Source organism: Macaca mulatta, chromosome 5 (genome assembly GCF_049350105.2).
Source record: "Macaca mulatta isolate MMU2019108-1 chromosome 5, T2T-MMU8v2.0, whole genome shotgun sequence".
Classification (NCBI taxonomy): domain Eukaryota; kingdom Metazoa; phylum Chordata; class Mammalia; order Primates; family Cercopithecidae; genus Macaca; species Macaca mulatta.
Genome location: NC_133410.1, coordinates 152,482,089 through 152,508,976, shown reverse-complemented (window position 1 = coordinate 152,508,976; position 26,888 = coordinate 152,482,089). Strand labels below are relative to the sequence as shown.

The 26,888-nt window shown below is 36.2% G+C and overlaps 1 protein-coding gene across 1 annotated transcript in view; it reads left to right on the top strand.

Annotated features, from left to right (window-relative positions):
* FREM3 (FRAS1 related extracellular matrix 3) overlaps positions 1–26,888 on the top strand; it is a 108,996-nt gene that overhangs the window by 8,516 nt on the left and 73,592 nt on the right. The gene's annotated exons all lie outside the window — the stretch shown is intronic.

The following is a 26,888-nucleotide window of genomic DNA, read 5'->3' as shown; positions in this document are numbered from 1 at the left end:
ATCTGATCTGGATCATGTGTGACATCATATAGGCAAGTGAATCTCACCTTCAAGAGATTCTGTGAATCTAGCTAGTGGTTTCTATCATTCTGAAACAAATTAGAAAATACATCTTCAGATTTTGTTGAGATTTTTATTTGCAGAACTGAATCTTATGGCTCCCTGACCTTAGATTCGAAATCCTTCTGGATGGGGTAAATATATATATATATATATATATATATATATATACACACACACACACACACACACACACACACACACACACACACACATCTCCCGGCATAGAGGAAAGCTTACTTTAAAACCGCCTGTTTATGCTGCAGCTTGGTCTGTGTACTATTAACTTCAAAGTAGAATAATGGGCAGCATCTAGTTAACAGAAGCCACTTTCTTTACACACCTAGGGATTCAATGATTATGTGGTCAGCAGAAAAATCATTTTGCAGTATGACAGGATAATAGTAGAAATTATCTCTGTGTGTTGCTTGCCACTCAGTAACCTCTTTCAGTACAAATCATTACTCATTCCCAGTAAGTAACCTGCATTTTCTGCCTAAATCCTGTGTAATCAGTCAAGAATTGAATTTATTGTAAAGTAGTCCTCTATGAGAGGCCGTATGGTATACTGACTGGGTTTGAATCCCAACTTGTCCTGTGTGACCTTGAGTAAGTGACCTTGTCCTCTTCATTCATTCCCCCATGTATAAAGCGGTAGGGTTACTGAGAGGATTGACTAAGATCATAAATGTAAAGCACTTCATAAAAAGTAGGTGCTTTCACCCGATTCTTGTTCATTTTTTTTAAAAAATTTAATTTAAAAATAGGTGCCCATTAACTAGGTATTTTCTCGCCTTCTGAGGAGACTAACTACAGTTGAAACCACTGATCTCTCCTCCCCATTTCCTTCCTTAAAGTTTAAAACCAAATCTTCTTTCCCTTTCCCAAGTTCTCAAGAACCATAAGTTCCTAAAAAGATGAATGTATGCCTTTAAACAGGCTCATAAATAAATGTAAGACAAATGCTTTATCTTGAATATTTTCCTTTCTGTTTTTGAAACGATCGTCACTCTAAAAAGATGTACCTCTGACTCTGACACTATGCTTTGTGAACAATGTTAGAAACAAAAATCAGTCTGTGATGACACTGTAAGGTGGATTTTATGTAGCTACCATGTTTTAACTTTTTTCTGTGAGCTAGGCTGTCCTTAAAAACATTATGACTTTTGATCCTCACTACAAAATAAAAAGTAAATGTTATGATGCCCACTTTAAAATGAAGACACCACGGTTAAATAACTTGCCTGAAGTCATACAAGTAACAGGCAAGTAAACTGGAATCAAATCCAGGTCTTGCCAATTCCAAAGCTAGGGTTCTTAACTGCTAATGCTACACTCACCCTGCTTTGGGAAGCTGAAGCCACAGACAAAAGTTAGAGAACAGGGACAAGACTGCACTTCTTAACCTGACAAAGAAGCGCCTTGAGAATCAAAGTAATAAGAATGATCAAACACAGAGTCCAAAATATTTGAGGATACATTTGTTCATAGCTGGATCTTAAAGCATGTATACATAAACTAATTAAATATTTGCACATTCATTTATCCAGTGAATTTTTTTCCCTTGGATCCAGGGACAAACTGAAATTTTTAAAAATTATTTCTTTAAGATTTTTTTCTAGAACCAGGATCCCTCTATGTTGCCCAGGCTGGAATGCAGTGGCTCGAACTCTAGGCTTCAAGTTGGTCCTCCCACATCCACCTCTCAAGTAGCTGGTACTACAGGCATGTGCTGCCATGCCCAACCAGTGAATTTTTCAGTTGCCTTCCACGTACTGTGCATGGAGCTAAGATCCATGTCTGCTGATGATGGGCATCCCTGGAACAGCTGATAAAGGACTCACTTTAAACGTTTTACTATCTGTTATTTTGAAATATTATGAATCCATTGCTTTACAGTAGCTGACTTAATCTTTTTTCTTTCAAAATGCCCTCACTTTAAAAAGATTTCCCAAATGGAATGTTGAACATTTCCATTTGATCTATTAATAATTTTTTTTCCTAATGGCACATAGCACTAACAGAAGGTATTATATCCTTCTAGAAATAGATCTTTCACTGTCGGGCTGAAGTAGATGTCGTTGTTGTTGTTTCCATACCAATATTCAAACTGTTAAAAGAAGACCCTGCCCTGCCTCCAGAACTGACATTAGGTGTATGCTGCAGCTTAGCTCAGGGGTATTAAGAATGGAAATACTGGCAAAAATGACCCTCACGCTCCAACTTTGCTAAAATCTCAAGAGTGATACCATGAAGGCTTCTAATTAATAGGCTCTGGACCCAGGCTGTCTGTGTCCAAATCTCAGCTCAACTCTTGTAGTCTTACATATTTGAGAAACTGCCTGTGCTTTAGTTTGCTCACCTATGAGCTGAAGATAATGATGGCATGTGCCCCTTAGAATTATTATGAGGATTTTATTAGTTTCCTATTGCTACTATAACAAATTACCACAAACTTAGTGGCTTGAACCAACACAAATCTGTCATCTTACAGTTCTGGAGTTCAGAAATCCAAAATGGTCCTTAATAGAATAGAATCGAGGTTTTGACAAGGCTGCATTTTCTTTTTTTTTTTTTTTCCATAAGTTTTTTGGGGTACAGGTGGTATTTGGTTACATGAGTAAGTTCTTTGGTGGTGATTTGTGAGATTTTCGTGTACCCATCACCCGAGCAGTATACAGTATTTTTTGCCGCCTTTTCACTCTTACCCCCAAGTCCCCAAAGTCCATTGTATCATTCTTATGCCTTTGCATCCTCATATCTTAGCTCTCACATATCAGTGAGAACATATGATATTTGGTTTTCCATTACTGAGTTAATTCATTTAGAATAATAGTCTCCAATCTCATCAAGGTCACTGCAAATGCTGTTAATTCATTCCTTTTATGACTGCATAGTATTCCATTGTATATATATACCACAGTTTCTTTATCCACTCATTTATTGATGGGCATTTGGGTTGGCTCCATGATTTTGTAATTGTGAATTGTGCTGCTATAAACATGCGTGTGCAAGTATCTTTTTCAAATAATGACTTCTTTTCCTCTGGGTGGATACCTAGTAGTGGGATTGCTGGATCAAATGGTAGTTCTACTTCTGGTTCTTTAAGGAATCTCTACACTGTTTTCTGTAGTGGCTGTACTAGTTTACATTCCCACTGGCAGTGTAGAAGTGTTCCCTGATTAACAAACACATCCACACCAAAATCTACTGCTTTTTTTAATTATTATTTTTTGATTATTGCCATTCTTGCAGGAGTGAGGTGGTATCTTATTGTGGTCTTGATTTACATTTCCCTAATTATTAGTGATGTTGGGCATTTGTTCATGTTTGTTGGCCATTTGTATATCTTCTTTTGAGAATTGTCTATTAATGTCCTTAGCCCGCTTTTTGATGGGATTGTTTGTTTTCTTCTTACTGATTTGTTTGAGTTTGTTGTAAATTCTGGATATTAGTCCTTTGTCAGATATATACATTGTGAAGACTTTCTCCCACTCTGTGGGTTGTGCGTTTTCTCTGCTGACCATTTCTTTTGCCATGCAAAAGCTCTTTTGTTTAATTAGGTCCCAGCTATTTATCTTTGTTTTTATTGCATTTCCTTTTGGGATCTTGAAATCCTTGGCTAGGCCAGCGTCTAGAAGGGTTTTTCCAATGTTATCTTCTAGAATTTTTATAGTTTCAGGTCTTAGGATTAAGTCCTTAAGGCATCTTGAGTTGGTTTTTGTATAAGGTGAGAGATGAGGATCCAGTTTCACTTGCCTACATTTGGCTAGCCAATTATCCCAGCACCATTTGTTGAAAAGGGTGTCCTTTCCCCACTGTATGTTTTTTGTTTGCTTTGTCAAAGATCAGTTAACTGGAAGTATTTGGCTTTATTTCTGGGTTCTCTGTTCTGTTCCATTGGTCTGTGTGCCTACTCTTGTACCAGTACCATGCTGTATTAGTGACTATGGCCTTATAGTACAGTCTGAAATCAGGTAGTGTGATGCCTCCAGGTTTGTTCTTTTTGCTTAGTGGCTTTGGCTATACGGGCTCTTTTTTGGTTCTATATGAGTTTTAGAGTTCTTTTTCCTAATTCTATGAATACTTATGGTGGTATTTTGATGGGAAGTGCCTTGAATTTGTAGATTGCTTTTGGCAGTATGGTCATTTTCACAATATTTATACTACCAATCCATGAGCATGAGATGTATTTCCATTTGTTTGTGTTGTCTGTGATTTCTTTCAGTAGTGTTTTGTACTTTTCCTTCTAGAGGTCTTTTGATTCCTTGGTTAGGTATATTCCTAAGTATTTTATTTTATTTTATTTTATTTTATTGCAGCATTTTAAAAGGGGTTGAGTTCTTGATTTGATTCTCTGCTTGGTAGCTGTTGGTGTATAGAAGAGCTACTGATTTGTGTACATTAATCGTGTATCCCATAAACTCTATTGAATTATTTTATCAGTTCTAGGAGCTTTCTGGAGGAGTCCTTAGGGTTTTCAAGGTAAATGATCATATTATCAGCAAACAGTGTCAGTTTGATTTCATCTTTACCGATTTGGATGCCCTTTATTTCTTTCTCTTGTCTGATTGCTCTGGCTAGGACCTCCAGTACTATGTTGAAGACGAGTGGTGAGAGTGGGCATCCTTGTCTTGTTCCAGTTCTCGAAGGGAATGATTTAAACTTTTGCCCATTCAGTATTATATTGGCTGTGGGTTTGTCATAGATGGCTTTTATTACATTAAAGTATGCCCCTTGCATGCCAATTTTGCAGAGAGTTTTAATAATAAAGGGATGCTGGATTTTGTCAAATGCTCTTTCTGCATCTATTGAAATGATCATGTGATTTTTGGTTTTAATTCTGTTTATGTGGTGTATCAAATTTATTGACTTGTGGACGTTAAACCATCCCTGCATCCCTGATATGAAACCCACTTGATCATGGTGGATTATTTGTCTTTTTGACATATTGTTGGACTCAGTTAGCTAGTATTTGATTAAGGATTTTAGCATCCATTGTTCATCAAGGATATTGGTCTGTAGTTTTCAGTTTTGGTTATATCCTTTCCTGGTTTTAGTATTAGGGTGATGCTGGCTTTGTAGAATGAATTAGGGAGGGTTCTGTTTTTCTCTATCTTGTGGAATAGTGTCAAAAGAATTGTACCAATTCTTCTTTGAATGTCTGGTAGAATTCTGTTGTGAATCCATCTGGTCCTGGATTTTTTGTTGTTGCTGTTGGTAATTTTTTAATTACCATTTCAATCTCATTGCTTGCTATTGGTCTGCTCAGGGCATCTAATTCTTCCTAATTTAAGTTAGGAGGGTTGTATTTTTCCGGGAATTTATCCATCTCTTCTAGGTTTTCTAGTTATGTGAGTAAAGGTGTTCATAGCAGCCTTGAATGATCTTTTCTATTTCAGTGGTGTCATTTGTAATATCTCCTTACATTTGGTGTCATTTGTAAAACCTCCATTCTGTGGTTCTGTATCTTTTATATATATACACACACATATATATATGAACTTAAAGTATATATATATGTGTGTGTGTACATATATATGTGTGTGTACATATATATATACTTTAAGTTCTGGGGTGTGTGTGTGTATATATATATACACACACTTTAAGTTCTGGGGTACATGTGCAGAACATGCAGATTTGTTACATGCAGATTTTGTTTCTTAGTGAGGTTATTTGGATTTTCTCTCTACTTTTCTTGGTTAATCTTGTCAATGGTCTATCAATTTTATTTATCTTTTCAAAGAACCAGCTTTTTTGTTTTATTTAACTTTTGTATTTTTTGTTTGTTTGTTTCAATTTCATTTAGTTCTGATCTGATCTTGGTTATTTCCTTTCTTTTGCTGAGTTTGGGTTTGGTTTGTTCTTGTTTCTCTAGTTTCATAAGGTGTGACCTTAGATTGTCTATCTGTGCTTTCAGTCTTTTTGATGTAGGTGTTTAGGACTATGAACTTTTATCTTAGCACTGCCTTTGCTGTATCCCGGAGATTTTCATAGGTTGTGTCATTATTGTCGTTCGGTTTGAAGAATTTTTTAATTTCCATCTTGATTTTGTTTTTGACCCAATGCTCATTCAGGAGCAGGTTAATTTCCATGTATTTGCATGGTTTTGAAGGTTCCTTTGGGAGTTGATTTCCAGTTTTATTCCACTATGGTGTGAAAGAGTGCTTGATATAATTTCAATTTCCTAACATTTATTCAGGCTCGTTTTATGGCCTATCATATGATCTATCTTGGAGAAAGTTTCATGTACTGTTGAATAGAATGTGTATTCTGCTATTGTTGTATACAATGTTCTGTATATATCTGTTAAAGTCCATTTGTTCCAAGGTATAGTTTAAATCCCTTGTTTCTGTCTTCATGACCTGTCTATTGCTGTCAGTGGAGTATTTAAGTCCTCCACTCTTACTGTGTTGATGTCTATCTCATTCCTTAGGTCTATTAGTAATTGCTTTATAATTTTTGGAGCACCAGTGTTAGATGCATATATGTTTAAGATTGTGATATTTTCCTGTTGGATGAGGCCTTTTACCATTATATAATGTCTTTCTTTGTCTCTTCCAACGGCTGTTGCTTTAAAATTTGTTTTGTCTGATATAAGAATAGCTACCCCAGCTCACTTTTGGTATCTGTTTGCATGAAATGCCTATTTCCACCCCTTTACTCTAAGTTTATGTGAGTCCTTATGTGCTAGCTGAGTCTCCTCAATGCAGCAGATAGTTGGTTAGTGAGTTCTTATCCATTCTGTGGTTCTGTATCTTTTATATATATACACACACACATATATATATGAACTTAAAGTATATATATATGTGTGTGTACATATATATGTGTGTGTACATATATATATACTTTAAGTTCTGGGGGGTGTGTGTGTGTGTGTATATATATATATATATATATACACTTTAAGTTCTGGGGTACATGTGCAGAACATGCAGATTTGTTACATAGGTATACACATGCCATGGTGGTTTGCTGCACCCATCAACCCATCATCTACATTAGGTATTTTTCCTAATGCCATCCCTCCCCCAGGCCCCCACCCCTCGACAGGCCGTGGTGTGTGATGAGCCCCGCGCAGCTGTGTCCATGCGTTCTCATTATTCACCTCCCACTTATGAGTGAGAATATGCTGTGTTTGGTTTTCTGTTGTTGTGTTAGTTTGGACATGAATGAAGCTGGTTCTGTATCTTTTAAGCAGAGCATTTAGATCACTGGCATTCAATGTTAGTATTGAAATGTGAGGTACTATTGCAGTCATCATGCACTTTGTTACCTACATACTTTGGTTTTTGTTTTTTGCTTTTTAACTTGTATTTTTGTTTTATGGGTCCTGTGTGATTTATGCTTTAAAGAGGTTCTGTTTTGATGTGTTTCCAGGATTTGTTTCAAGATTTAGAGGTCCTTTAGAGTTCCTATAGTGGTGGCTTGGTAATGATGAATTCCCTCAGCACTTGTTCATCTGAAAAAGACTGTATCTTTCCTTCATATATGATGCTTACTTTTGCTGGATACAAAATTCTTGGCTAATAATTATTTTGTTTAAGGAGACTGAAGATAGGCCCCTAACCCTTCTAGCTTGTAGGGTTTCTGCTGAGAAATGTGCTGTTAATCTGATACATTTTTCTTTATAGGTTACACGGTGCTTCTGTCTCACAGCTCTTAAGATTCTTTCCTTCATCTTTGAATAACCTGATGACAATGAGCCTAGGTGAAGATCTTTTTGCAATAATTTTCCCAGGTGTTCTTTGTGCTTCTTGTATTTGGATGGCTAGGTCTCTAGCAAGGCTGGGGAAGTTTTCCTTGATTTTTCCCCCAAAAAATGTTTTTAAAATTTTTAGACTTCTCTTCTTCCTAAGGAACACCGATTATTCTTAGGTTTGTTCATTTAACATAATCCCAGACTTCCTGGAGGCTTTGTTGATATTTTCTTATTCTTTTTTCTTTGTCTTTGTTGGATTGGGTTAATTTGAAGACGTTTTCTTTGAACTCTAAATTTCTTTCTTCTACTTGTTCAATTCTATTGCTGAGACCTTCCGGAGCATTTCACATTTCTAAAAGTATATACAAAGTTTCATGAATTTTTTACTGTTTTTTCTTTAAGCTATCTATTTCCCTGAATATTTCTCCCTTCACTTCTTGTATCATTTTTTGGATTTCCTTGCATTAGGCTTCACCTTCCTCTGGTCCCTCCCTGATTAGCTTAATAACTAACCTCCTAAATTCCTTTTCAGGTAAATCAGGGATTTCTTCTTGGTTTGGACCCATTGCTGATGAACTAGTGTGATTTTTGGGGGGTGCTGAAGAGCCTTGTTTTGTCATTTTACCAGGATCGATTTTCTGGTTCCTTCCCATTTGGGTAGCCTCTGTCAGAGGGAAGGTCTAGGGCTGAAAGCTGCTGTTCAGATTCTTTTGTCCCACGGGGTGTTCCCTTGATGTAGTACTCTCTGCCTTTTACTATGAATGTGGCTTCTGTGAGCCAAACTGCAGTGATTGTGTTCTCTGTTCTGGGTCTAGCCACCCAGCAAGTCTACCAGACTCTGGGCTGGTACTGGGGTTTTCTGCACAGAGTCCTGTGATGTGAAGCATCTATGGGTCCCTCAGCCATGGAAAGCAGCTCCTGTTCTGGTGGAAGTGGCGGGAGGTGCAGTGGACTCCATGAGGGTCCTTAGCTTTGGTGGTTTAATGCTCTATTTTTGTGCCAGTTGACCTCCTGCTAGGAGGTCACACTTTACAAAGAGCGTCAGCTGTGGTGGTATGGGGAGGAATTGTCAGTGGGCAGGGTCCTAGAACTCCCAAGATTATATGACCTTGTCTTCCACTACCAGGGTGGGTAGGGAAGAACCATCACGTGAGGGAGGGGTTAGGTGTGTCAGAGCTTAGACTTTCCTTGGGTGAGTCTTGCTGCAGCTGCTGTGGGGGATAGGAGTGAGGTTCCCAGGTCACTGGAGTTGTGTACCTAGGAGGATTATGTCTGCCTCTGCTGAGTCATACAGGTTGTTAGGGAAGTGGGGGAAAGCCTGCAGTCACAGCAGGCCTCGGCCAGCTCCCCCGCAAACTTAAGGGCAGTTCTCACCTTCACCATGCCCCCCACAACAACCCCCAGACCATTTCCAGGCAGAGAACCACACGGGCTTGAAAACCTGCCTCAGGCTATATGCCTCCCAGCTGCGAAAGAAAGGGGCTTGGTTCTTTCCCCGCCTGTGGAGTTCTCCACACTGGATTTGCTCCCTCCCTGAGTTCTGGCCAGGAGGCTTCTCACTCCGTTGAAATTGTTACAAAGTTCAGCTAGCGATTTCGTTGTCCCTGGGTAGTTCTCCGCCTGCTCCTCTCCTGTTGGATCCCTGTGATGCCAGGCAGGAATGGCCTGCTAGGGGAACCAGCGAGCTCCCGGGCCTTTCTGCGGCTTCCTCTACCCCTGAATTTTGTTCAGCTCTCCAGATTGACTCAGCTGCAGGTAAAGTTGGAAACTTCTGCGAACAGACTTTCAGCTTCTCCAATGGGGGTGTGTGTTCAGGAGAGGAGGGTCTCCCTTTACCACTTCCATAGTTGGGGCACTCACAGTTTGGGGGGACTCTCCCAGGTCCTGCAGGAACATTCTGCTTCCTTCAGAGGGTCTGTGGGTCCTCTTGGGATTGCTAGTTTGTTCTTGCAGTTGATCTGGAGCTAAAATTCACAATGCGAGCCCCTGCTCGCTCTGTCCGGAGCTGCAATCTAATCCTGCCTCCCATCTGCCATGATGTCCCGCCTCTCTCCAGCCTAGTTTTTAAAACCTCAAGACCGCATGTTCTTATGCAACTTTAGGGTAGAATCCATTTCCTGGCCTTTTCCAGCTTCTAGCGATTGCACATTCTTTCATCTTCAAAGCCAGAAGTGGCTGAATCTTTCTCCTGCTGCATCACTCTGATACTCTCCTGCCTCCCTCTTTCACTAGTAAGGACCCTTGTGATACATTGGGCCTACCCAGATAATCCAGCATAATCTCCCTGTCTCAAGAGCCTTCTTTTAATCACATCTGAAAATTCCCTTTGGCCATGCAATATATTCATAGATTCCAGGAATGAAGATGTGGATGTCTTTTGGGAAACATTGAACCATTGTTCTCTACCACAAGTATTAAAGGAATCAACACACATAAGGCACTTAGAAGACTGTCTGACACATAATAAGCACTCAGTAAATACCATCTTTACAATTATCAGCTAGTGTTAATGGTAAAGGGTAGTTACTGCAAGTTGTCCAGGCTCTTTGCATTTTGAACAAAGAATTGGACAAAACCCCCAGCAAAGCAAAGGAATGAAGCAACAAAAGAACAAAAGCAGGGATTTACTGAAAACAAAAGAACACTCCACAGTGTGGGAGCAGACCCAAGCAGTGGCTTGAGGGCTGGATACAGAATCTTCTTGGGTCCCAATACCTGCTAGAAGTTTCTCTTTGGCCACTTCATGCTCACCTCATGTAACGGAAGTGGTAGCCCACTGTCAGTCTGATTGGTTGCAGACAGTAGCCATTCAGAGGCTGGAGTGAAGTTACAAAGTTGCAAACCAAGACTCAACCTCACTCATGATTTGTTGCAGATAGCCAATCTCCCATCTGATGGGCAGAAAAGGTCAAAGGCAGTAGCCTCTGGTCCTTTTGTTACTTAGGCCTGGAAAATTAGGATTTTCCTCTTAATTTAGTTCTAGGAAGTTGGCGTGAAACAGGCTTAGATCCCCTGCCTCCAGACCCTATTCTCTTGCCTCACCATGATACCAAATTTTGTATTTTTCTTCTTCTAGCTGAAAAGGAGTTTATTAACTTATTCCTCTTTATAGGAGGTCAACTTTTAGACTATTTTGGTGAATTATTTTATTGGGATATTGCCTGAAACCCTTGGTTTCTCACCTCTTTTTCTCTGCCTACTTATAAACTGATTTTATATTTATTAGATGTCCAACAAGTAGACAAAAGAAGGAGAGGAAGTAACTCAGTCCAGTGTTTCAGTCTTTGATGCTACTTACTGAGCTAATGCAGAGTGAATATCTTACCTATCCATATCTTGTTGTCTCTATCAATTTTGCCTTTTTCTTTTAACTAACATATACCAAAAATGTAACATGATGCCTAGCATATATCAATTTCCCAATAAATATGAGTTTTCGTCTCTTCTCTTCTTTCCTCCCACATAGTTATGGACATAACCATACTGGTGTATAGAGTTTAACTGGCAATTTAAATGGAAATTTTTGACAATGTGGTGGATTTATGTGTTTCATCCATTTCTGCAGTTTTTGAGTAATCCAGACTAGGGCTATTTCACCATGAGAGATCAGTCTACTTTTTAATATTAATGATAAATTTCATTATATTCAAGATTACTATGAAAGCCACTGGCAGAATAGGGGAACAGTTCAGATTTCTAAAGCTCTGAACTGTGCCAATTAAGCATACTGTCAAGTTTATTAATTTTCCTTCCCTATCATTATACTCATAGAATCATAGATTTGTATTGAAATTTTTCACATCTCCACTATATATAACACTAAATGGGTCTCTTCCACTTACCATATAATAATATTATTCTAAACTTATATAGTACTTAATATATCAATAAAGCGTTTTATAGGAGTTATTTCATTTGCTCCTTACCACAAAATTATTTCATTTGCCATTTTAAGATGACAAAATGGGCTTAAGGAATAAAAGTCATCTATACAAAGAACAATTTAGAGGAACCAAGTCAACACCTTCTAACAAGCCATACTGAATAGCTAGCTATATGCAAGTAAGACTATTATAATTTTGTGATGTACTATAGATATTTAACTATCCTATTAAGACTAGAAACAGATTGTTCAATTTTCTCTCAAATAATTTGGTGTTTAAAACTCATGTGATTAATATTGTGCATTTTGATTTTAAATTTGACCAGATGGAATTTGACTAGCCTCACGGTCCATATGAATTCCAATTTTCTGTTTAAGTGGGCTGTCCTTTTCAAGCAAGTTATGAAAATAAAGTAATAAGAGATTTTTAAAATATTTATCAGGACAGTGACAGGGATAGAACCAACCAAGAGTTCAATGAATCTGCCCATGCAGTTAAAGTAATATCACACTTACTTAGAACATTGAACTCTCTAGAATACATATGATAATTCAAAAGCAAGTTAGAAATGTCTCTGGGTAGTCAAATTATGAGATCCATGGCCCAGAATTTTCACACCTGACTCAAAAATGCTTGAAGTCTGTTTGCTCTTATTCTTCAAACGACTCTAATTATATTTTAAACAAAAACAGTGGTAAGAAAAGCATAAGTGTTAAAGGCAAAGACAGTTACAAAATATGGACAAGGTAAAAATTAGCAGATAAAGAATTCGGGAAGCAATGTAAATGTAGTGATGAGACAAAATGCCCAACATATTTCTATAGCTCCTTATAATATAGAGGAAGGCATAAGTATGGTAAGTCTGTAAAACAAGTCTATGGGCCTTAGAAGATGATATAATAATAAACCTATATTTGTTCATATTGGAAAAGGTTCATAATGTACTGCTAAATGAAGAAAAACAAGTGGAAAACAGTGTGTAACGATGTAAAGGAGATTACATTGTGATATATAGAGATAGATATGCTATATATTCCATATATGTGCATTATTCCCTATTCCATATATATATATAGCTGTCTAAAATATATACAGCAAGATGTTAAGATTGGTTTATAATGGCAATGATGGATTATAAATTGTTTTTATTAATATTTCCCTTTGCTTTTCTTTACATTTTCTTGTGTAAATGCTTTACAATGACCATTTTATTATTATTAGAAGAAGGCAATATTATTAGAAGAAGGCAATTTCCATTTAAGAAAAAAAGAATACTTGAATACATCACAACCAGCTTGGTTCAATAATATTGATTAATATGACTAACCACATTATTCTGGCTTATACATACCTCAAAAATGTCCCCATTATAATAATGTAATGGGTTCAAAAATCCAAACAAAAGGGAATCAGGACGATTTATCTCAGGCAGGAAGGAATCAGCAATTGGACTTGTTGCTAACTTGTTTCCTCATGAGTCCTTCTTGTTTGGTTCTTTTATTCCTGCATACATGGTGAACAAAAATGAATTGTTCGCCCTGGACTAGCTCTAAGCAAGATAGTTCCAGAGGCAATGAGAGGCAATGGAGCAGACAAGGCTCACCAACAGCATTTCCAGGTTCCATAAAGCCAATCTGTGGAAGAACTGGCTCAGAGCTGTGAAATATAGGAAATTGCTGCAGAGGGCTGGATGTGCAGATCCTGTGCTGAGCAAAGTGACATCATCCACTCTCCCACATGAGATATGCCAGATAATCTTCCCTTTGTATGATTTAATTTTATTCTGTTTTTCTTTTATGCTGAAACCGCTGATTATATAAAGATGAAAAAATATTTTCTATTTACTTTTGATCATCTAATAAGTTATCCAGGGAGTCAGCTCAGCCATATTTTCTATTTTTACTATGAAGGCCAGGCCTGGAGTTCAACCGTTGCTGTAGGCAATTTTTGCTACAAATTGCTCTTTTCTAAAAGGCAATACTTTTTCACACCATCCAAGATTGAGTCAGTCTTAGAAGAGAATTCAATGAATGAGACAATGGTAAGGAACAATATTTTGAAAATTAATGGGCACACTGGTAAACTTGTTTTTAGCATTGTTAATTGTACTTCCAAGTGAAAGTGTTAAGTCTAAAATCCTGCACATAAATACCTGAATTTGGTGGTATTTTTTAAATAGTCTAAGAAATTTTAAATGACCTATAATTTCTGGTGGAGACCAGAAGACTGCTATCAACATTTTTAGAAAATAAAATAAATGTGTATACATGATTAAAGAATAACAACAATTAAACTGTGCATTGACACCTAATTCCTTTTCCAAAAGAGAAATTATTTCTTACGTTTTCTTACAGAAAGAAAATTATTCACAAAGCAGAATATATATATGTGCATCCTTTTTATACATGCAAAAGAGATTTTTTATGTTTGTGTCTAAACCTTACTCGCATCTACTTAAAATATGTTCTTAATATATTACTCGAAATATAGTTCATCATATATATAATAAACTAGCACAAATGGATTTACCTAAGCTGCCTTATTCTTTTTAAACAGTGTATATTTCGTTTTATGACTATATTGAAGTTTAATTAAGTTGTTATCTAATAAAAGGCATTTTTCTCTTTCATTTTCAATGTTGTTTTGAACTTTTAATCTCGGCTGACTGTGGTACATGCTTGCATACTTTTTCTTAGCACCAGAAATATTGATTTAACCTGAATATTTGAATGTCTAAAACATTCTAGCATTTTCCTAAATTCCATAGTTGCTTCAAACATAGACTTTTTCATACAAAGATGCCAAGACAGACATGTGGTTGAGGTCTAAAGTATGACAGCAGTTTATTCCAAGATTAGCTTTTAATCCTTAGAAGTAAAAATAGTATGAGCAAAGAAACAACCAAACAAACAAAATCTCTTGCTGGTAGATGTTCCAAGAAACTCCTTGAATAGTAAACTGAGTTGTCAGCATTCTTGCTTCTTTGGCTTTAGAGGGGTTGAACTATGGTGGATTCTTTACCTTTGGGGTTTTGAGGTCATTTATGCTGAACTTGTAAGGATTAAGTCTGCAATTTAGAATCAAGTCTACACTTACACTGAACTGCCTGAAGATATACTGCTGCTCTGAGTACACATTTCTAGCTCGCTAGCCAGTGGAATGCCAAACATCACTATGCAGTGACAATGCATAGTGATGCATAGTGAGAGAGAGGGGAACCTTGCCCACTGTATGTCACATAACAGAGCTGGGTGTCGTCTCAGCATTTTATCAAATATTCTACATCCATCCCCAGTGCTTGACTATAAAATCTCATTCAGAATGTAGGAACCAATGGCTTTAAATCTTCTAATTTTAGATCCTGCCCACACATTCATTTTGTGTGATGTAGACTTGCCCATACTTTTACAAAGTAGCTGCATTTCTGATGTATCAATTTTAATTTTTAACAGTTAGAATTCTTCACACCTAGTTTCCACATAGACAATTAAATGGGGTTTTGAGGTGAAAGTTTTTTAGATATTGAGTCAAAAGTGGGATGATTTCCAGATGATTATCTCAGTTCTGTATTTTATTCTGAAACATCTCTGTGGTTTTCACCATACTCTTAAAAAATAAAAATAATATATACACGAATAAAATGAGAATTTTAGTGCAGAAGAGTCTAAAAAACAAAAGTTTTCTTTCCTGCCCCCATCTGTAGTCCTATTCCAGAGAGAAAAAATTGCTTTTATATAAACAAATATGTATAAGTGTGTGTCTAACTAGTACACATAGCTGTAGCTGTAACTACATCTCCCATTAATTTTTTAAAAACTGGAAGTATGATAGATGAACTCATTTATATTTTATTTATCTATAGCATAAATATTTATCTTTTTGTAAGAGAATGCTGTTTAGAATTATATCTCAGGCTGTGTATATGAGTTAAAGAGGAGAGGGAGATAATCTGGTTAGACATAGTCAATCAAATCATATACTCCTAATCATAATCTATGTTGGAATTGAAATGCCTCCCTGACATATAATAAGTGATCAAATCATATTGGTTGAATAAAAGAAGAAACAGTCAAAATAATGAAAAAATTATTGAATTTCAAGTTCATTTTGTGATTTGTAGAGGCTCAATATTTAATTGTGATTTTTGAAGTAATATTGATTATCATTGTGGATGATTTGGAGGGAGACTTTTTGAAAATAATAAATGAATATATTGTGGAGTTTCTGAACCAGAACAAATAGCTTCAAAGAAAAATATCTTTGGTCTCTTTATCTTTTAGTATTTGCATGAAAACATTTGTGTTCATGCTTCTCTCCATAAAAATGAAACACAGGCTTATTTTTTCACTATAATTTATTTTTTTAATCATGCAATTCCATGTATAAAAATAGAAAGTTGGTGTATGTTGCAGGAAGTCAGGGACCCCAAACGGAGGGACCAGCTGAAGTCATGGCAGAAGAACATAATTGTGAAGATTTCATGGACATTTATTAGTTCCCCAAATTAATACTTTTATAATTTCTTACGCCTGTCTTTACTGCAATCTCTGAACATAAATTGTGAAGATTTCATGGACACTTATCACTTCCCCAATCAATACCCTTGTGGATTTCCTATGCCTGTCTTTACTTTAATCTCTTAATACCATCATCTTCATAAGCTCAGGAGGATGTATGTCACCTCAGGACCCTGTGATGATTGCATTAACTGCACAAATTGTTTGTAGAGCATGTGTGCTTGAACAGTATGAAATCTGGGCACCTTGAAAAAAGAACAGGATAACAGCAATGTTCGGGGAAGAAGGGAGATAACCTTAAACTCTGACTGCCAGTGAGCCAGGCGGAACAGAGCCATATTTCTCTTCTTTCAAAAGCAAATAGGAGAAATATCACTGAATTCTTTTGCTCAGCAAGTAACATCCCTGAGAAAGAGAATGTGCCCCTGAGAGTAGGCCTCTAAAATGGCCATTTTGGTGGCAGTTGTCTTTTACAGTTGAAGACAAAGGGATGAAATAAGCCCCAGTCTCCCGTAGTACTCCTAGGCTTTTTAGGAGGTGTGATCATGTAAAAACCTAAGAAAGTTCTGATATAAGAAAATAATCACACTTCAGAAAACCTGGCTAATCAAAAACTATTTTGGAAAGAAAAAGAATATTATGAATGATTTTTTGAAACATTCTCAACTAGCAAATCAATACCTACTATATTCACAGATTGTGTCTTTTAGATTGCATTATTGTGTATTTCTTGCCTTTCATTTTCCAGTTGCTAAATATCCTGATTACCACATACATCAATTTTAAAAACATCATTTTGCTTGAAAAAAGAGTTTATTGCTTGAAAAGTCAAAGCTGTTTTTGTCTTGCTTTATGTAAACAGGTTATTAAATAATCAATTCACAGATAAATTTAAAATATAACTTCAACCTCAGGATAAAGTCTTAAATTCCATGTACACACACATGTGCCTAGTAAGTAGATAATTATAAATAAACAAGTACATGTGTGTATATTAATATATGAGGCATGTATATACAACTCTTCAAAAGAGAAAAATATTTTTACTCATTTGGAATGGCTAGTTAGCATGTATCTTTCCTATTGGTAGTAAAGTAAAATACTTCATTTTTCAGGATATTTCTAATTCTTCATTCTCAAATTCAAGTTCAGCATTTACTGAACACATATCTCATCCCAGGTATTGTACTAGATGTACCTAATTTCTCAGTGAATCTCCACAATACCATCAGGAGATAGATATCATCCTCTATTTTTTAGATGAAGAAACTAAATTTTGATGAGATTGAGTGAATGGTTACATTCTAGGCAGTCACAGGGAAGGACAGGAAAATCACAAAATTCTAATCCCTTTGAAATTAAGTCAATATCAAAATTATCTTTAAATGTGTTCGTCTACTCTTACTTTAAAAATTACATAGTTCTTGTAACAATAGACAGAGTGGACTACTTGAGAGGGGAGGAAGGGAGCAGAGTGTGGGTTGAAAAACTTCCTATTGGGTACTATGCTCACTATCTGGCTGCAATATACCCACGTAACAAAGTTACACATGTACCCCCTATGTCGAAAATAAAAGATGAAATTTAAAAAAAAAAAAAAATATATATATATATATATATATATATAAACATGTTTCTGTAGAATGCAAAAGATATTTAATTTAAAGCAAAAACTATAGGCAAACATCTGGAAGCTGACGTTTGTATACAATACATGCACACAGACAAGTCCTTAGGTGACTTGGGTTGTTTTTTTTTTTTTTTTTCTGAACTAAAAAAGCAGTTGAATACATTTATTTGTGGTATGTAAAACTTCATATAAAATTGAATGAAGAGTTAGGGACCGGGCATAGTGACTCAAGCCTATAATCCCTAAGTAGGCCGAAGTGGGAGAATCACTTGAGGCCAAGAGTTCGAGACCAGCCTGGGCAACAAAGGATGACCCTGTCTCCACCAAAAAAAGAAACTTGTTTTAAAAAATAGCCAGGCATGGTGGTTCACGCCTGTAGTCCAAGCTACTCAGGGACCTAAGGCGAAAGGATCAAGTGAGCCCAAGATTTCAAGGCTGTAGTCAGCTATGACCAAGCCATTGCACTCCAGCCTAAGTGACAGAGCTAGACCCTGTCTCTAAAGAAATTAATTATTAATCCATTAATTATGAATTAAAAGCACAGCTAAGAATAGAGTTATGATCTGTGTAGAGAATTCATAAAGCACCCTAGTTCCTAATGTGATTATTTTTGCTGGTTCATGGGCCTCTCAGTCTTAGATTCATTTTTATTTTAGAGAAAATAAAGCCACTCCTCCGAGTTTTTGCCTCTGAATAAGCAAGTAGCACAAACAACTGAATGAAACCACTGCCACTTTTAGAAACCAAAAATCAGTTTCAATATGTAAATGACTTCACTGTATACTCTTCATTGTCTGGAGTCACAGAAGACAGGCATTCTTCAGTGTCTGCTGAACTGAAGATGGTATTTTTTAATAGAAAAACTACCTATAGATTGCATTCTAATTGAGCTTCAACTAAGTTGAGCTTCTGAGCCGTTTGCTTACAATTTCCTATCAAGGCACAGATATACTGGGCTGTATCCATGTATGAGAATGATTCAGGTTTTTCTAACGTAATTTACAAAAAAGTAGGAATGACTATGCTTATGCCCACTTGCACACTTTCTTTTAGCCTATGTTTATGAAAAATTGGCAGAGAAACAAAATATATGTATGAAGCACGGAGTAGATATCAAACCCTGGCCTCATTAGAAGGAGACCATATAGTAAAACATGGAAGGCACACCTGGTATCTAACCTTGTCAGGTTTTCAGAGGCCCATGCCCTAGCAATAGCACCAAACTGGAAAGTCAGTGGCAATATAATTTCAGCCCTTTCATGAACTGAAGCCAAACAAGCCAACATTAAGGGCGAGGATGTGCCAATCAAGTAATCAAGGATCACAGTGTTTTATTAGTTAGGTGTGTTATTAGATATAGACATGCAAACAGAATGTTCTGCTTTTGCTTTTATTTTTTGACAGTTGTTTAAGAAAGTGAATATAGGAATGTATTGTTATGCAGTGTGGCAAAAACAGAGGAAGGTTTAGGGCCTCCAGATCATTGTTAGTGATGCCATTGAGGTTCCAGTTCTTTGTTTTTACTTTTTTCTTCTTTCTACCTCTACTTCCATCTTCTCTTCATTTGCTTTTTATTTCTCTGGCCCAGCTTGAAGAATGAGCTCTGGATACTCATCGTGTTCATTGTGTTCTCTGGTTCTTGAGTTATTTTCCAGCCCTGTAGTAATACTCCACCTGGGACTTTATTTACATTACTTAGTGCCTTATCTTTCATTCTGCAAAATAGTGTTTAGAAAATATAAAACACTTTCATCTATTTACTAAAGAGTGTTTTCATAAGATAACAATTTATTTTTAAAGTAGTTTCATAAGTTATAATAAGCAACTTTTACTATATCTATCGTCATATCTAATAAATGCACTGAAGAAGGTGTGGAATTTGTTATTTTTATAAGTATAAATTCTCTGAAACAGAATGACTTGTTATGATGTTTACTCAAAAAAAGCTAAGAACATCAGAAAACTCTTTAAGAAAATCCTACTAAAGAGAGGAAAATTGAATTTCCTTTGAGACTAGCTAGGTAAAATATCTCATTCACACAGTGAGTTTCAAGCAGCTAGACATCCTCTGTACTTATCGGGGAAGGCACTAAACCCTACTCGGGGCAGACATTTTGTAGTTCTGGCAGGGTTACAGCTGGAAGCATTCTTGCTTAGGAGAGCCAACTGAGTTACTCAACTGAAAAAGTTATGATGGATTGAAAATGGCATGTGGTCTCTACTTCCTCTGATTAAAACAAAGCGGAATATGTGCCAGTTGGCAAGGAACTGGGAGAAAAGAAAATGAGTTTCTTGAGACAATGACTTTCTAGTCTTTTCAAGCCACTGATATAATGTTGGAGTTAAATGATTATTTGAGGGAAGATTTGTAATCGATTTCCCAGTTCCTTTTTTTAAAGTAGTTTGAATTACTATGCAATGTTAATTTAATAAACACTGCCCAGCATTAGATTCTCAGTTGACAAAATTATTTATACAGATAGATTAAAGAGAGAAAAGACAAATCAATTTTTTCCTTAAGTAGTTTATTTTCAGTAGAATAAATCTATAGATCTTAATCTAAGAGATCTGTATATAGAATATAGTGGTGAAATGGAATTTAAATTTTCTGTTAATTTTAGAAACTTCCACATAAAATATAGTATTCCTCCAATTATAAATATATGCTGGTAACAAAAATGCTACTAGCATTACTTGTGACTTTGCAACTATTAGAAATATCAAATTACAGATACTTTAATATCAAATTACAGGTATTGCAGAGATGTCAAAATATTCTTCAGAGTCATTATTACTTTAAATTTTGGTAATAATTTTATTCGAATTTTTTAACAGTTTTATTGAGATATAATTCATATACCACGCAATTTGCCCATTTAAAGTCTATAATTCAATGGTTTTTAGTATATTATACATTTTTTTACATTGTGGTAAAATATATATAACATAAATTTTGTAATTTTAACCATTCTTAGGTATGCAATTCGGTGTCATCAATTACATTTACAATGTTGTGCAACTGTCATTACTGTTTTCAAAACCTTCCATCACTCCAAACAGGAACCCTTTATCTATTGAACAGTAATCTTCCCCCTTTCTCCAGCCTCTGGTAACCTCTAATCCACTTTATGTCTCTATGAATTTACCTTTCTAGATATTTCATATAAGTGGAATTATACAATATTTTTCCTTTTGTGTCTCACTTATTTCACTTAGCATATTGTCTTCAAGGTTCATCCATGTTTTAACATGCATCATCACTTCATTTTATGTTGAATAATATTCCATTGTATGTACATATCATATTTTTCTATCCACTCATCTGTTGATGGACATTTGGGTTATTGCTACCTTTTGGCTATTGTGAAAAATGCTGCAGTGAACACTGGCATACAAGTATCTTTGAGTCCTTGATTTCAGTTCCCTTGGATATATACCTAAGTGTAGAATTTCTGGATATCATTAAGCAATTGTATGTTTAGCTTTTTTAGAAATTGCCAAACTGTTTTCCATAGCAGTTGCAGAGTTTTTTTAATATTCTAATAATTGTGTTGTAATATAATTTTTTTGCATATCCTATGCATTTTCTTTTATGCATGTGGAAATATTGTTCTATGAAGGGGATCGTAGGCTTTCCCAGACTGCCAACATACTCCATGGCACAAAAATGTTCAAGAACTTCTGCACCTATCTTCTGTTTTATCTAAGACAAAATAATTTAAATTTGTAAAACCCTGGCAGGTATTTAAAGAATGAAACTAAGAAGAGCAATCATTATAAAAATAGTGATTTTGCATGATCTTAGAAGGTTAGTACAAATAAGCTAGACTAATGACTAAAATGAAAAATGCTTTCAGAACAAAATGTGCTGGATTGATAATGTAAGAAATATCTTTAACAATAAACATGTTGAGAAAACATAATATGCAATTCAGTGGGTAATTATGATAAATCAGGCCTTTGATATCCTAGAACGTAAGGGCTAGTTAGATGAGTACACTTTGAAATCCAGATAGTTCTTGAAACATGGTTGATTTAATCAATCAACTTCTACTGGAGTTCTGAAAAGGTAGAGGGGAAACAATTTGCATCTCTTGCATAGAACTGTATTCAATTTAAACATCTCAAAATTCATTATGGTTAGCATTACTGTGTCTTTTATAAAGAATTTCACTTAAATCTTGTGTTTTATAATAAGAAAATAGTTTAACCTCTTGCCCAACTTAAGTGTTTAGGATTCAGAATAGGATTGTCCTCAATATGTGAACACCTACCTTGAACTTGGGCTGAATTTCAGAAATGGCCTAATACTATTCTGAATTTACTGTAGCATTATTTTATAATTAACAAATACTTATTAAGTACCTCTTATATGCTAGGCAACTGGGATATGACACAGAAAAAGACACAATCCTTGCTCTCAGGAACTTACAGTCTAATGGGAGATAAGTTAACAAGGCAGAGTAAATACTATGGTAAGAGTAAGCTTCAGTTACTATGAGAATAAGTAAGTAAGGCACCTTATTCGTCTTTGAGGACTCAAGGAAAGCTTCCCATATAACCTGAGACCTGAATGAGTAGGAGTTAGCCAAGTGAAGGAGATGTATAAAGGGAGAAAGAGCAAGAGCAAAGGAGATTTGGGGCACTGCCTGAATTCACTGTGACTTTGTAAACCTGACTGCAGAGGCTGCGGCCAGAGTTGAAGTAATGAGCACGCTCCAGACCATGAAGGATATTCTAAATCAGGGGTGACAATCTTTTGGCTTTTCTGGGCCACTTCAGAAGAGGAAGAATTGTCTTGGGCCACACATAAAATATATTAATGATAATGATAGCTGATGAGTTTAAAAGAAATTCTCATAATGTTTTAAGAAACTTTACAAATTTTTGTTGGGCCACATTCAAAGCTTGTTCTAACTGATGTCGATAGACTTCACTGTGAGGACACTGAGGAAACAGCAAAGGTTTAGACAAGGTGGTGGGTGACATGCTCACTCTCTCAGTCCATTCAGGCTGCTGTAACAAAACACCACAAATTAGATGACTTTTAAACAGCAGGAATGTATTTCTCACCATTCTGGAGACTGGGAAGCCCAAGATCATGGTGCCAACAGATTTGGTATCTGGTGAAGGCCTGTTTCATGGTTCACAGATGGCAAATTCTTACTGTGTCCTCATGCTGTAGAAGGGGTGGAGTCTCTTTCTGGCCTCTTTTATAAGAGGACTAATCCCATTTGTAAGGGCAGAGCCTTCATGACCAAGTCCCCTCCCAAAGGCCATGTCTCCTAATACAATCACCTTTGGGGTTAGAATTTTAACATCTGAATTTGAGGGGGACACAAATGTTCAGACCACAGTACTCACAATGTGCTTTGCACACATAACTTTGTTTGCACTACGAAGACTAGATTGTGCAGGTAGAGACAAAACTAGAAAGGAGGAGATGGCAGTAAAATAAGGTGAGATTGATGTTAGTAGAAACTTAGGTGGTGGCAACAAGAGTGGAGAGAAGTGGATTGATTTTTTATTAAATAAATGTGTAGGAGTTGGAAATGACAGTTATTGAACTTGAGGAGGTAAAGAGAGGAAGTCAGGAGGAGCACCCAGATTTCTGGCATGGGTCCTGAGTGACATGGTGGCAGAGAATAATGAGTTTAGCTTGGGAAGTGTTGGGTATGAAGTTCTCATTCCATATCTAACACTTACTATCCCTATGGCTTTGGGCAAATCCTAGAACCTTTTTTAACCTAAAATTAGCATCTCTAAAAGTTAGCTAATTCTAAAATAGAGATGCTAATTCCTGCCTGGCTCATATGGTGTGATGGAGCACTAATAAAATTATGTATGTGGAAGTCTTTTATAAACTGTTAACCACTGTACAACTGAAAAGTGCTATAATTCAGATCACTGTTCCAGTAACTGTTTAAAACCTTCTGCAATATCATCATTACTATCATGAATTATCATTTAGGTAAGTAAATAAATACAGGCCTAGGAATCAGGAGACTTAAGGGTCAGTCCCAGCTCTTCTGCTTGCTGGCTCTGGGATCTAAGGTCCTGACTTGCAAAATGAAGAGGTTGAACAGCTCATCTCCAAAGGCCCTTCCAGTCCTAAAATTCTAAAAATGCTATTGACTGTTCCATTGAATATTCAGCATGATCTCAGTAGGTCTAGGTGGATTATTCTTATGGAAAGCATTTTAAGAAAAATTTTCAGTCACCATTAACCTACTTTATGGAGAAAAGAAAGCTTAGGCTTTCTGAGAAACTATTATTATACAAACAAGTACATATGTGATTAATAGGTTACTTGATAAATATGAATGTGTTACAGAAACAGTTTAATTGAGTATGACTAGGAAATGGTAAAATGTGATTTATTTGCTGCAATGGTCAGGAAAGATACGAAATAATTCTAGCATTTCCTATTAAATTTCATTTTGTGAATGTGAATGCATAAACAATGCTTGGGATTTTTTTCTCATGCCATTGATGCAAAGAGCAGAAAGTATGTAAAACCCTAAACAATTTCCTTCATTATTTTATGTTCTATGTTGTTGAATGTAAACAATCAGACACTCCTGGGCTTTGCCTTCCCCCTTAGTTTTTCCTTTTTTTGTTTGCGTTTTTTTAAAATAAAATCTATTCATTTACATGAAAATACATACTTAATGTCATATTTGTACCAGTTTTATTGAAGAAAAACTCACATCTTATCCAATTTACCCATTTAAAGTGTGCAATTGAATGGTTTTTAGTATATTCACAGGATTATGCAACCATCACCACAATCTAATTGTAGAACAGTTTATTCTCCCCAAAAATAAAGTTCATACAGTCACTTCCATTTCCCCCACCCATCTCCCTACTCTGGGCCTTAGCAACCACTCATCTACTTTCTCTCTGTAAAGATTTGTCTATTTGGTCCTTTCACATAAATAGAATCTCGCCATATGTAGTCTTTTGTCCGGTTTCTGTCACTTAGCATAATGTTTTCAAGGTTTATGTTGTAGCATTTATCAGTACTTCATTACTTTTTATGGCCAAATAATATTCTATTGTATGTGTATGTGGTAGTGCTTTTTATTTACCCATTCATCAATTGATAGACATTTGGATGTTTCCATTTTGGGGCTGTTGCGACTAGTGCTATCTGAACGTTCATACAAACAAGTTTCTGTGTGCATATAAATTTTGCATGGAGGTATTTCTCTTGAGTATACACCTAGAAATGAAAGATTTTCCCTCGGTTTTTAGAACTCAGGACCTGATATCTGCTGTCATCACTGCCTGGGGAACTCTTTATTTCAGTAGAAAGAGGAGTAATGAGGGGCAACTGATAGGAAAGCAATTGGATTTCTTTTGAAAACATATTTAGGCTTTGGTGTTTATCTAATTATGCATGAATTACTTGTTTCCAAATTTATAATTACTGTGGGGTAAGAAATTTTTACTGCAATGCATTAGACAAATTCAATAACCTATGCCTGATATCTGTTTTCTTAAGAGACTTCACAACTTCAATAACACTTGTTGTAAGTAATATCGGTCATTTAATACGGGGGTTATGCCTATGAGCTAGGGAATGTGGAAAATTTGATAAATTTATTACATATCCTCTGAGGAGTTTTACTTTCATATTAATACAAACACCGATGAAACTGAATACAAAATTCACAGTGAATTTTTAAGCTATCGCTGTGACTTCAAAGCTCATAGCCTCTAGCTATGCCCCGGGCCCCTGGTCCTTGCCCCTTGTAGGGACAGGTTCACTCCGATTTGCCCTTAGGGTATTGGCTGTAAGGTTTGAGAAGCACTGATGAAATGAATTTATTTTTTTCACATGGTTTTTGATACGAATTCAAAATAATTTACATGGTATTTCCTCAAGGAGCCATATGGAGCTGGCAGTTAAGAGATGCTACATTAAAAGATACTGCCTTTTGTTTCACAAGTTGAATTGTAAATTGACCAAAACTATCCATTAGAAATCATCTCCAATGTTAACTTTAGAGTACTGAGAAGAGATTCATGACAGGGTACTCTCTAGGTGTAAAACATTCTAATTTTGTTAACCACTGAATACAGTTTTGTTCACCTGCAATGTTTTTCTTCTCTCATTTTGTCGTGTGTAGCCAAGTTGAGCCTGGCAATGTTATTTCCCTGTTTCACCTGGGCTACTTTCTGATAAAATGGCTTCAGGCTGGCAGACACATTTTCTGTGATTAACTAGGCATAAAAGGGTGATATTTTTCTACATAATTTCACCTTTCATGCTTTAAATTGATTCTTGCCTTTACAGCTTCAATTTTTCTCTCTCCTGAATTTATTTGTCAGGGAAAAAAAGTCCTAAGGAGGAGAATACTGGTGCACAGTATAATGAAGATATCTGGAAGAGATTTCTGACAGATTTCTATGCAAAACACAGATCCTTTCTGCTGCCTTGCACCCCTCCCTGACCCCCACGCCTCTGTCCTCACTTACCTGCCTGGGCATCCTGGTGTGGAAATGGAGAATGGAGGAAACAGCTCCACTTCGACTGTTCCTGCCAGCCATGTGCTCCTCCATGCTTACTCTGATTCCTTCATTTGCTCACTGTCTTCAACTCTAATTTGTTTCCTTACTGGGTCTAACATGCTCTTACTTTACAGTTCACCACAAAGTAGCATCACATAATAGAATGAACACAAGTTTGCAAATACAGTTTAAGAGTCATCGCATGACAAGTTCAGGAAAGATGAGTCTTCCCTTTCCTTAGCCAAGAATTCCAAATGTCAAAAAAAAAAAAATGGGGCCCCTCCAGATTAGTAGATATCATTGCTTTAGTCAGAGTTGCTTAGGAAAAACTTGCAAAACGTAGCAAAATATATAAAACACATTTAGTGGAAAACAAGTGCAGCAAGAAGATGGGAAGGAGTTGGATTCATTCTGGTTTAGTGCTTCTTTTTATTCTTACCAACAATCATTTTCTCCAGAGCATTTAGTGAATCTTTTTTTACTGAGTCTTGTTTCCTAAGTGCACTTTACATGAAAATTCTTTCCTAGCAGATACGTCTCACTCATTTCAAAAACTTCTTTTATTACACTCC